The sequence below is a fragment of the Sminthopsis crassicaudata genome, chromosome 4 (genome assembly GCF_048593235.1).
Source record: "Sminthopsis crassicaudata isolate SCR6 chromosome 4, ASM4859323v1, whole genome shotgun sequence".
Classification (NCBI taxonomy): Eukaryota; Metazoa; Chordata; class Mammalia; order Dasyuromorphia; family Dasyuridae; genus Sminthopsis; species Sminthopsis crassicaudata.
Window position 1 is genome coordinate 394,556,054 of NC_133620.1, and position 12,367 is coordinate 394,568,420.

A 12,367-nucleotide genomic window follows, 5' to 3' on the forward strand; every position below is an offset into this window, starting at 1 on the left:
TCATCCTTCCCTGAGCTAATTTTTGAAGTTGTCTAGTTTGTTTCATTCTTCTACTTTTCCTCTTTCTCCTGACTCAGAGCTACCAGTAGATATAGATATCATCTTATCTTGCCTCAGATGAAGAAATTTCAATTTTGCCTTGAAATTAGGTATACTTTTGATTGATTCTAGGTTACTCAGCCTTCCCTGGTATCCTCATCCTACTAATTGTACAGATCCAAATTATTTGATTAATGTTTATCGCTAAACCTAGAGCTAGTGGTATTATATAAATATGAGTAAGATGTCCTGATGCTATTCTTGATATGAAAAATCATGTCTTATTTCCATCTCTTTAACTCTTGAACTGCTTGAAGGTCTGAACTCATATCTCTAATACTGGACCAATAATGAATCCACTTATAAGGAAGATACTTTGGAAATAATACTATTAACTTATCTTTGAAAAACACTTGATGGCTTCTCATACATTTGGTTTCATGTGGTACCCATAAACGATCTGATGAAGTAGGCCTGGGCCACACCTGTAACTGGCACAGGGAAAATGAGGCTTTGTCCATTATGCTTTCTCCCCAAAAGACCCTGCTTCTTATTCATAGAGACCACTATATTTTTATGGTGTGGTGCTGGCCACCACTCTGGGGTACTATAATTTGGGTCACTACATAATATAGCTATCACCCTATAATATCCCTTCCTTTACCATTCCCAGGATGTTATCATCATCATGATACTTCTCTCCTGGAAAGGTGTCACCACCCTAACCTTGATGACCCTTACAATACCCACCCTATCAATGTTTGTTTTTTTATCTCTGATGGAAAATTTTTTTTCTAATTATACTTTTAATAGGATTATCCTTATTTTACAGATCAATGTGAAATTTCTAAATCATTTATTGAAGGTTATACAGCTAGCAAATGGTTAAATCAAGCTTGATACATAGCTATGTTGTATTTCAACTCTACCATGATACTACTATTTATTCTCTCATAGATGATACCTAGGTAACTAATTAATTCTGTACTCTATAATCATATTGATTTTTAAAAGCTATTTTTAAAAAAATCTTTTCCCACAGCAAAAAAAAATCTATCCACCAATTTCCTAAATCAGCAGAATTATTATGGCAGAAGTTACTACCCAAGGTAACAAAATTTTATTGAACCTGTTTGATTTAAAAAAAATCTTTTCATTGAACCAAACTAATTCTATCCGTATTCAAGTGAATTCACAGTAAGACAGGCAGAATTGCCAGATTGCTCAAAGGAGCTTCCTAACCAGCCTCATCTGTCACTGTCTACCTAACAATACTCTGCATCTTCTGAGTAGAATTAATTATAAAAAGATATGAACTGAAACAATTCATTATCTTGATGTGATTGATTTTGCAAACACATATGTCAAAACATGTTTTCAAAAACTATAATTTATGCCACTTGTTTATAACCATGATTAACTCATTTTAAGTTGCACCATTTGCTTCATCTAAGAACTCACAAGGTATTCTTATTACCAAAATGTCTGTGACTGTTTCAAATGGCATTATTATAATTGGCTTCGGGGAGGACTATTTTCAGTAGGTTCTATGACATTAGATAAAGAAAGATACATGATACAACATGTCAGTTTCCCAACTGTGGGACCCTGATCAGATGCCTAAATGTAAAGATGTTGGGAATAGTACCATAATTGGGAGAATTTAGCTTTAATAAGATGATGTCATCTCTGTTTTTATCCCATCCTAGTTTGCTGAAACCTCAAAATGATGGTAGCATGGATTGGAATTGCTGTTATAGAAAGAAACATTTCAGAGATCATCCTGTTGTTGTTATTGCTGCTGTTTTTGCTGGACTATTAGAGCATAGTTTGTCCATTTAAAATTTATCTCTGTCTTAGAAGTTTTAAGGAAGTGGAGTGAAGGCAGGAACTTATTCAACCTCTCCCCGAAACTGCTCCAAATTCCTTTAATTAATGATTCTGAACAATTTTTAGACCTAGACAAAGCTCCTACATCCAAAGTCTCCAAGAAAAATAAGAATTGGGATCAGTTCATGGAAGAGCTCAAAAGGGACTTTGAAAATCAAGTAAGACACATAAACGCAAAAATAGGGAAAGAACTGAGAGAGCTACAAAAGGAAATACAAAAAGCTAATGAGGAGAAGAATGTCTTAAAAAACAAAATTGGCCAATTGGAAAAGGAGATACAAAAGTTCACTGAGAAAAATAATTTTTTAAAAAATAGAATTGAGCAAATGGAATCTAATAACTTCATGAGAAATCAAGATATGATAAAGCAAAACAAAAAATGAACAAATAGAAAAAAATGTGAAATATCTCATTGGAAAACCAACTGACATGGAAAATAGATTTAGGAGAGGGAATTTAAAAATTATTGGTCAAACTGAAAGTCATGATCCAAAAAAAAGAGCCTGGACATCATCTTTCAATGAATTATCAAGGAAACTGTCCTGATATTCTAGAACTATAGAATAAAATAGAAATTGAAAGAATCTACTAATCACTGATCTTGAAAGAAATCCCAAAATAAAAACTCCCAGTATATTATAGCCAAATTCTGGAACACTTGGGAAGAGAAGAAAATTTTGCAAGCCTTCAGAAAGAAACAATTCAAGTATAATGGAGCCATAATTAGGATAATACAAGATTTAACAGCTTTTACATTAAAGAACTGGATGGCTTGGAATATGATATTCCAGAGATTAATGGAGCTAGGATTGCAAACCCTGCAAAACTGAATATAATCCTTCTGAGGAAAAGGTGGTCATCCAATGGAAAAGGATTTTCAAGCATTCATGATGAAGAGCAGACTTGAATGGAAAATCTGATTTTCAAATACAGGATTCTGGAGAAACATAAAGAGATAATCAGGAAAGTGATATCATAAGGAACATAATAAGGTTTATGATACTTGTAACTCATTAAAACGATCATTTTTATGACAGAAGGAGTGTATATAGACAGAGGGCATAGTTGTGAGTTGAATATGAAAGAATAATATCTTTTTTATGATGAAATTAAGGGATTAGAGAGGAATGTACTAGGAGAAAGGGAAAGGGAAAAGTGGGATGGTACAAATTATCTGCATAAAAAGAGACAAGAAAAAGCTTTTACAGTGGAGGGAAGAGGGAGAGAAGAGAGTGAGTGAGTGAACCTTTCATCATTAGTGGCTCAAACAAATAACATACATACTCAATACTATAGATTTTTCTATAGAAATCTATCTTATCCTGCAGGAAAATAGGAGAGAAATAGTTTATGGAAAGGGGGTAGGGTGATAAAGGAGAGGGCATATTGGGGGAGGGAGTGGTCCATAACAAAACACTTTTGAGGAGGGACAGGGTGAAAGCAGAGAGAAAATAAACAGGGGACAATACAATTAGCAATAGTAATTATGAAAAAAAATCAAAACAAGTTTCTCTGATAGAATATTATTGTTCTCTGGGAAACTATGAGCAGGATGCATTGGGGGAGAAAAAAAAAACCTAGAAAGTCCTACACGAACAAAGTGAAATATACTGTATGCAAAGTAATAGCAATGCTATGGGATATCTAGCTGTAATTAACTTTGTTATTCTTAGTAATACTTATACTTAGTAGTAGTTATACTTAGTATACTCTGAAGGACTTATGATGAAAAACTTATTCATACCCAGAGAAGGAACTGATTGTATCTGAATACAGATCAAAATACTTTTTATTTCTATCTCTGTTTATATTTAACTTAATTTTATTCACTAATTAATTTGATAAACTGTTTTATTAATTTAAGTATCTATGTTTATATTTATGAAAGCAATAATAATTAATTCTATTAATAGTTTTATTAATTAATTTTATTGTTTTATTGTTGTTTTTTTTTTTTTTTTTTTACTTTCATTAGGGTGGGAGATGTATGTTTTCTTTCACAATTTACTTTTATGGAAATGTTGCATGTGTTTTTTTAATTGTGGGTAGGGATAAGAGAAAGAACCTAGAACTCAAAAATCTTAAAAACAAATGTAAATAATTGTTTTGAATGTAACTTGGAAGAAAATATTAAATAAATAAAAATAAACTGAAAACAACAACAACAAAAAAATGAGCAGTTAGATAGAGCAGTAGATAGAGCACTGGCCCTGAAGTCAGAGGATCCGAGTTCAAATCTATTCTCAGATACTTTATACTTATTAGCTGTTACCCTAAGCAAGTCACTTAACCCCAATTGTCTCACAAAAAAAAAAAAAAAAGAAGAAGAAGAAGAAGAGGAAGAAAAGGAAGAAAAGGAGGAAAAGGAAGAAGAGGAAGAAGCAGCTTTAAGCTTTAGAAAATTCTCTTAGATATCTATTCTGATGTTTCATTGTGAAGTTGATATGGTTCTATTCGTCAAAGACTTGAATAAAGAAATTTAAATTTTATGAGGCTTTATTAACCTGGAAAGGCATTAAGCATGAGCCCAGAGACAGATTATATGCTTATTACAGAATTAGAGAATATCACAATTGGAAAGAGGCTAAGAGTTCATATAATTCAACAACTGTATCTGAACCCAGAATCCATTCTACAATACATCTGACAACCATTCATCCAATCTATACTTCAAGACCACAAATTATAGGAAAGCACAACTTACCAAAGCAATTCATTCCAATTTTGGACAGCTTTAATACCAAGCAAGTCATTCCTTTCACTGAGTCTAAATTTGCTTCTTTTGTTACTTTGCTTATTGAATTTAAATTCCACTGTCCAAGGCCAATAAAAAATCCTTCAACCTCATGGCAGTCCTTTGAATATTTCAATGCAGATATCATGATTTCTTTAAATCTTCTCTTCCTCATGTGTTCTCTACTTCCCTCACCAATCTGGTTGCCTTTCTTTAGCATTCATGTTGTTGTTGTTGTTAACTCCCAGAATATCATGTAGCACTCAAGCTAAAGCTAAAACTAATAACAATCAGAATATAAAAGCAGTCCTCCAAGGTCAGAAAACAGTGGAACTATTTGTTCTCTTTTCATGGCTATTATACTTCTTTTAAATGATGGTTATGGTAAAATAAGCATATTTTTTGCTTCCATATTACATGTTAGACATATATAGACTTACAATCCCAAAATATGCCCACTGAAATTTTTTTGCATGACTTTATGTTTAATTTATCTTTTTTATCCTGTACATATGTGGTTAAAAACAGTATAGGACTTCACATTTAATTCTAACAAATTTTATTTTGAGATTTTTATCCATTATTATAAGCTATCAAATATTTTTGGATTTCGATTATATTCCAGTTTATTATGTAACTTTCCTAGTTTGATACCATTTGTAATCTTGGTAAATATGTCATATCTGCCTATTCTCAAGTAATTGGGGAAAAGACAAGCATTTCAAAACAGATCTCTTAGGACACGAGAGATCAGTGAAATCAGTCCATTAATGGCAACTCTAATATTGTTCATTTAGCCTTATTTCAGTTCTGAATTCACCTAATTATGTTATAACCTAGTTTATATACCTTTGCCATCTTCAAAGAGAGAGAATGAGAGGTTTGTTGTTTTTTTTTTTTTTTTTCAAATCCTCTGCAATCTAGGGATTTCATTTTTGTGTGATTTTTTTCTTATCTACCAATCTAATAAATCTTTCAAAAAACAAATGAGGTTAGCCTGGTATGATCATTCCTTCACGAAGTCATGCAAATTCCTGGTGATCATCCTTTCCATTTGCTAAAGTATAACTTGTAAACATTTATTATATATTATATATTCATAAATTTTTCAAGGAATTAAAGTCAACTTTAAAAATTCTGGATTTTTAGAAGGCTCTATACACTCCTCTTAAAAAATAAAGGAAAATATTTTTCAATATTCAGTTCTACAGCCATTCTTCTATTCCTATGATTTAAAAAATCACTGACAATTGCTCAGAAATCATATTTGTATATTCTTTTGGTAACTTAGGATGTGATTTATTAGGAATAAATGATCTTAACTTACTTAGGGCAGCTATGTGTACTCATAATTTTTTTCAGTTTCAATTTTTTTTTTTTTTTTTTTTTTGAGGCTGGGGTTAAGTGACTTGCCCAGGGTCACACAGCTAGGAAGTGTTAAGTGTCTGAGACCAGATTTGAACTCCTGTCCTCCTGAATTCAAGGCTGGTGCTCTATCCACTGCGCCACCTAGCTGCCCCCTAGTTTCAAATTTTTATTAACAATTTTTTGTTCTTTTTTTTTCCAGCCTGAAAAATATTCTTCTTGGTTAAGAAAACAGAAAAATGTCGAGTCTCCCCATCCTCTTTCAGCTTACCATATGTTACTTATTTGATCTCCTTCTTACCCCTAACATCACTGAAAAAAAGCTTTTTCTTTTCCTCAACATTCACTGTAAGCCTAAGCTTGTTCTGAGCTGCAGCTTTATTTTCACCATTCTGACAATGATGTTGACATTCCCTTTTATTTGTCCTTAGCTGCTCTTGATTCTACCCTTTAAACATTAAATAAAAAAAAGTAAGCTTTACAAACTCCCTATGTGTTTACCTTAGTTTCTATAGACACTTTTTTTGTTTTTCCCCCTCAATGGAATAATGTCTTCCAACTTTTATTCTTGTGTCCCATTTATATCTATGGGCCAACCAGAAAGACCACTGAATTCACATTCCTTCTCTAGATGAACTCTTTGAAATCTGCTCCTAAAAAACTTAGGATGTATGTCAGATTATGTTGGCTTTACTTTTTTTCTCCAACAGGAAGTGGCAGTTTTCCCCAAACTTTTCATTATTTTTATTTTAAGAAGTTTTTCCTTATGTATTTGAGTTAGGTATAGGTTAATAATTTCTGTCACCACTTTTCTATGATTCTTAAAGAACAAACCATTTACTCATTAACAAAGCAAAACAATAAGATTTGAGCTTTTGTGCATTAAATATAAGGAAAAGAAGTTTAGCAATTATGAAGATAGTTTCATCATACCTTCATGTAAAATTGTACAGCTCTAGGCAAATATCTTAATTTCTTCAAGTCTCAGTTTCTCCATAAGCAAAAGGAGAATAATAATAATTAGTTGTAAGGAGCATATTGGATAACATATATAAAGTGTTTCATAAATTTTCAAGCACTGTGTAAATGCTAGCTCTTATTACTACTTTTTATTATATTTTATAATCTATGTCTCTTTCGGCTCAAATGACCAGATAAGAAACAGATTCAGTGATATTAATGGGTTACTCGTGAACATACAACTAATATTACAGTTTATTGCATGTCTTGCTGTCAGTTTCCTAGCTGTCCTCTTGAATACTATCTGAAGCTGGACTTCAGGGAGTCGTTCAAATGCTTCCTTTTCCCCTTTTGGCTACATTGATCCTACAGAAAGCACATCTATTTCATCACTGTAGAGACACTCTATGCCAGCCACTCAATTGAAGGCTTTGGTCAAAATGGCTTTCAGCAGTTGTAAATAGAAGCAATCTAAGGACAATCTTTATGTGAATCATAAAAACACCAAATTTGAGAATCGGAAGAAACCTTAGTAGCCATCTAGTTTGATATATAGAAGAAAATAACTCCCCTGCTATAATATACCTGACAAATGGTTATACACCTTAGGCTTGAAAACCTCTAGGGAGAAGAATCCATCAAATCTGAGGCAATGAGTCCCACTTTTAAACTAAATGTGAATAAGTTTTTCCTAATATTGAGCCTCAATTTCTCTATTTACAATTTTCATTTCATTCTTCCTGGTTTTGCTCTAATGAGTTAAATGGAATCAATTAAATTCCTTCTCCAAATTACAGCCCTTAAAATACTTGAAGGTAGCTATCACGTCCCTTCTGATTTTTATTTTCTATAGACTAAACACATAGAATTTCTCCAGTTTATCACCATATGAAATTGATAAAAGATTTTTTATCACTTTGATTGTTTTCCTCTGAATATTCTACAGAATATTCTAGATTGTCAAACAATCTCGGCTATATTACCAGTATTTTATTTTTCTCTGGCTTAAGTCCATAGTTGATTTCACTATTATCTCTAGTGGGTATGTATTAGGGGAAAAATTTGAACCCAAATCTTCTGATACTGAAGACAGAATTACATCCACTATATCATGCTGCCTCTCATTTTGAAAAAAAAAAAAGTACCCAAATAACTTCACTAGAAAACCTACCATGAAGAAATGCCAACATAATTAACCATATATTTAGTTTCATTAAAATTAAAACTGAAATGATTAGCTTCTATCACAAATTAGTAATTATAGACCATCAGGAAGCTTTATGCTCTCTCAAACTTCCTACTTTAAACATTAAATGCTAAAGATTAAAATATAATCTTTTAAAATTATCCTTGATGTTTTCACAGTGAAAGTACAAACAGTCTTTTTCAGGTAATGGGCTAACTCAAGTGTGCTTTGGCACAGGAAATTAGAGCTTCATTCCATCTATAATGAAAGATTAGGATATTAATTTAGGTAATTGTCTGCAAGAGTAGAATTTAGGGCTAGATCTTTAATACATTTTGATACCATTACTATTCTTCACTGAATTTTAAGAATTATTTTTTCCATCATTACCTTTTATTCTCTACCCCATTTTATTGTAATGCAGAGTTGATACAAAGGAGTTAAGGAGATTTATTGCATGAAATTACTTTGTTTATATTTGCCAGTCCTTTCAGCAGATTTAAAAATTTCAAATCATATATACATTATTGTTTGTTATCACTAAAACACATGAATTCCAATGTCTCCCTATGAAATTATCATGGATTCTCCTAGAGATAAAATTTTACCAGGGAGAGGTAGTAAATAAATCTATATGATATATATGATCACATCATAATATGGAAGGTAAAACAAGAATTCACTAAAATTTTTTTCAACATATTTTGTGTGCTTTATCCACTGGAATTAAAAATATGAATAAAACCTTATTTTATTTATCTTTATTATATCTTATCTAGGGCTACTGAAGTGAGTGCACATACTTGCCAGTGTTGTGATGAGTAATTAGCAGAAACTCCAAATAGAAGAGTTTTAATTTATAGAAAGACAAATTCCATAGAAATTGTATTTTGTAGATATCATTATGGTGGTGATATTGAGTTCCAAAATACTAAAGAATTAGGATATGCATTCAGATTTGACCGGTCAAGTAATCATAAATGAAAAAATACATATCAGTGCCCCAATTATGATATATATAGTTAGTAGACTAATTAATGAACTTCCCATCAGTCACCTAGCAAGGGCTGAAAATTACATATGGACAGAGAATTTCATCTTATTCATGAAATAAGAAAAGAATTAAAAGTTAGTTCATATATCATGGACAGCTAACATAAATAGATTAAGGTGCTGGACCCAGGGTTAATCAAAAATAGAGTGGAAAAGAATTTCAATAAATATTCTTTAAAGGTTCAGTCAGCAATGGAAAACAGAATTTGGTGAAATGGAAGCACCCTTCTTGACCTCCACCCCCAAATTCTCAGCAAAAGGAGACTTCCTACGGAAGGAGACTTTAAGGGCATTAGAAAACTTCTATAGTGAGGATTTATAGAAAGACACAAATCAGAATCATATTTAGTGAGAAAACACTGCTGCAATAAAATTTTCAATGATGGAAGGAATGCCTACATCATGAAGTCTTTTGATCTGTCAATGGAATTAATTGTACATGTCTTGTCTTACCCACCTGAATATAAACTTTTTAAGGGCAGCTACACTTTCTTTACATTTCCTCTTATTTCTAGCATACCTTTCATTAAATAGGACCTAAATTAATCTTTTGAATAAATGATTGAATATAGGGATTTTAAAGTAAGAGAGATTTCTGTTAGCCAATTACAAAGAGCTTTATGAATTCAGAGGAAGAGATTGCTTCCCCCAGAAAGAATCAGGAAAGTTTCCATGAATGATATAACAATTGAACTGAGACCCAAAAGAAAAGTGGTCTTCAAATAGAAAGAGATGCAGGAAAGAGTGTTTCAGGAAGAGAAATAAAAAAGTAATAAATCATGATAATAATAACATCACCTATTTATCAGGATTATTATGAAATTCGAAAGAAAAAGGAATAAAAAGCACTTAATTGACTGCATAATACAATATACATATATTTCATCCCTATATATTATTGGGGGAAGCCATATATCTCAGTTAAAGTGAAGAAGTGGAAGAAACATTTGTAGAAAAGATGACTCTGTAGGGGAGTTTGGTCATATTAACACAAACTCTCTAAAATTAAGGAGAATGTGATTAGTAGAAGGGCAAAAAGGAAAAGTTTTAGCCTATGAGGAGGATTGAGAAGTTATTAGCTAAGGATGAAATAATAACAGCAAGTATTATATATATATATATATATATATATATATATATATATATATATATATATATATGAGTATTTTAATATATATATAAATATATAAATATATTAAGTATATTTTATATATATATGTACATATATATATATATATATATATATATATATATGTATGTATTTTACAAATATTATCTCATTTTATCCTTGCAACAATTCTGGGAGGTAGATGAAATTATTATCCCCATTTTATATAAAATAAAACTGAGGGAAGGAGCTAAATGATGCAATGGATAGAGTATTAGCCTCAATGTCAAGAGGACCGAGTTCAAATGTGACCTCAGATGCTATCTGTATGATCCTGGGCAGGTCATTTAATGCCAATTGCCTCACCAAAAAAAAAAAAAGGATGTAGGTTATGGAACTTCTGCTAGGTTGCAATGTTAGTAAGTGTCTGAGGTAGGACTTAAATTCAGGATTCTAGGCCCAGTAGCAGATAGCTTTCCAGGATAACAGGACATAGAAACTTTTCACTTAGAAAAAAAAATGACTTCTGATTTTTGAGAAAAGGATTAACTACTTCCCTGCAGTTTATTGCATGTCACATTTTAGATATGTTTTTCTTATCTTGAAATTCTTTCCCAAAGAAGAAAACACAAAGGAGTAGAATTTAAAATATATACCTACTCCTGACTTTGAAGCTCTCTTCTGTTTATTATACTGCTGCCTGGTTACTGCACTAAAATTTATCACCAGATTTTTAAATTTTATTTCAGTTCTATTCAGAACATTCATTGTGCCAAAACTTTCAACACCCATAAAGCTACTTTACAACCAAATAAATAAGACTTCAAATATACACCATCAGATTGTGGCTTAAAAAAAAGAGGCTGGGAAAAAATTGCCATTAAAATATTGTCTTTTATCTTTGGCAAAAATACAATTTGAATTCGTGATCTTCCCTAATTTATAATTATTATTGTGGATTATGACCTTATTTCTGCCTTGCTAAATTATGTATCTTAATATTGAGTGTTTATCTGATTCTTCTACTACCTGTATAACCAACAAAGTAGAAGAGAAAAGATATAGAATTAAGCCATATTTTAGTCATTGTTCTTTATCAGGTAAGAAGGAATACATGGAATGGCTATGTAGTATGTGAAAATTAAGAGAAGTAATACCCACCATCTGGGCAGATAAAAAGTAGTTGATTTGAAAACAAACTAAGGCAATATGTCATGGTGTAGTACAAGGCCCAAAGGATTCTGTCAGAATCAGGAGAATCAGATTCTGCTGTTAGATAGCTTAAGCTGCTAATAAATTTAGTCAACAACCATTTATGAATCGCTTTCTATATATCATGTAATATGCTAAATGCTATACTTTGAATTTGGGGAAAATGGCAGGGAGAAAAAGTGAAATTAAGAAAGTTTTTTTAGAAGATGGTACTTGAGAATGGAATTTGAATATCTAGTCCAAAGCTTAAGGTAGAGGAATGAAAGGTTCTTGGTGAGTAGTAGACTGCATATAAAGGGGACTTCAAAGAGTCCATGTGCCTGTAGACTTATAAAGCTTATATAGCTAAGTAAGGGAGTCTCATAATGAAGTTTGAAGAAAAGGCAAGAAACTCACCATATATTTATCTCCTGAACCAGCTATCACAAAGATTAGGCAGGACACTGGTAAAAGACTAGTGAAAGTGAACGGTAATTCAACAAAGACAATATCTATGAAAAAGGTTTCATAATAAGAGTAAGGAATTTTATCCTGGAAAAGAGAAAACTTAGGAAGAACATAATAAATATAATGAAGTATGTGAAGGCCTGTAATATGAAAAAGGGATGAGACTAATTCTTTTATATCTTAAAGAAACAGGAATAAAGAAGAGACGTTATAGAAAGCTTTAGGTTCAATATAAGGAAAATCTTCCTACCAATTTGAGCTTTCTAAAAGTTGGAAGGGATGCCTAAAAAGGGAAGGAGTTCTCTATCACTGGAAGTTTTCCAGAGTCCATTCATCATTTGTTAGAGCTACTGCAAAAGGGATTCCTAGGATT

The 12,367-nt window shown here is 31.7% G+C and overlaps 1 protein-coding gene across 3 annotated transcripts in view; it reads right to left on the reverse strand.

Annotated features, from left to right (window-relative positions):
• The window catches only part of PLD5 (phospholipase D family member 5), a 427,293-nt gene that overhangs the window by 254,727 nt on the left and 160,199 nt on the right, over window positions 1-12,367 (reverse strand). The window lies entirely within an intron of this gene.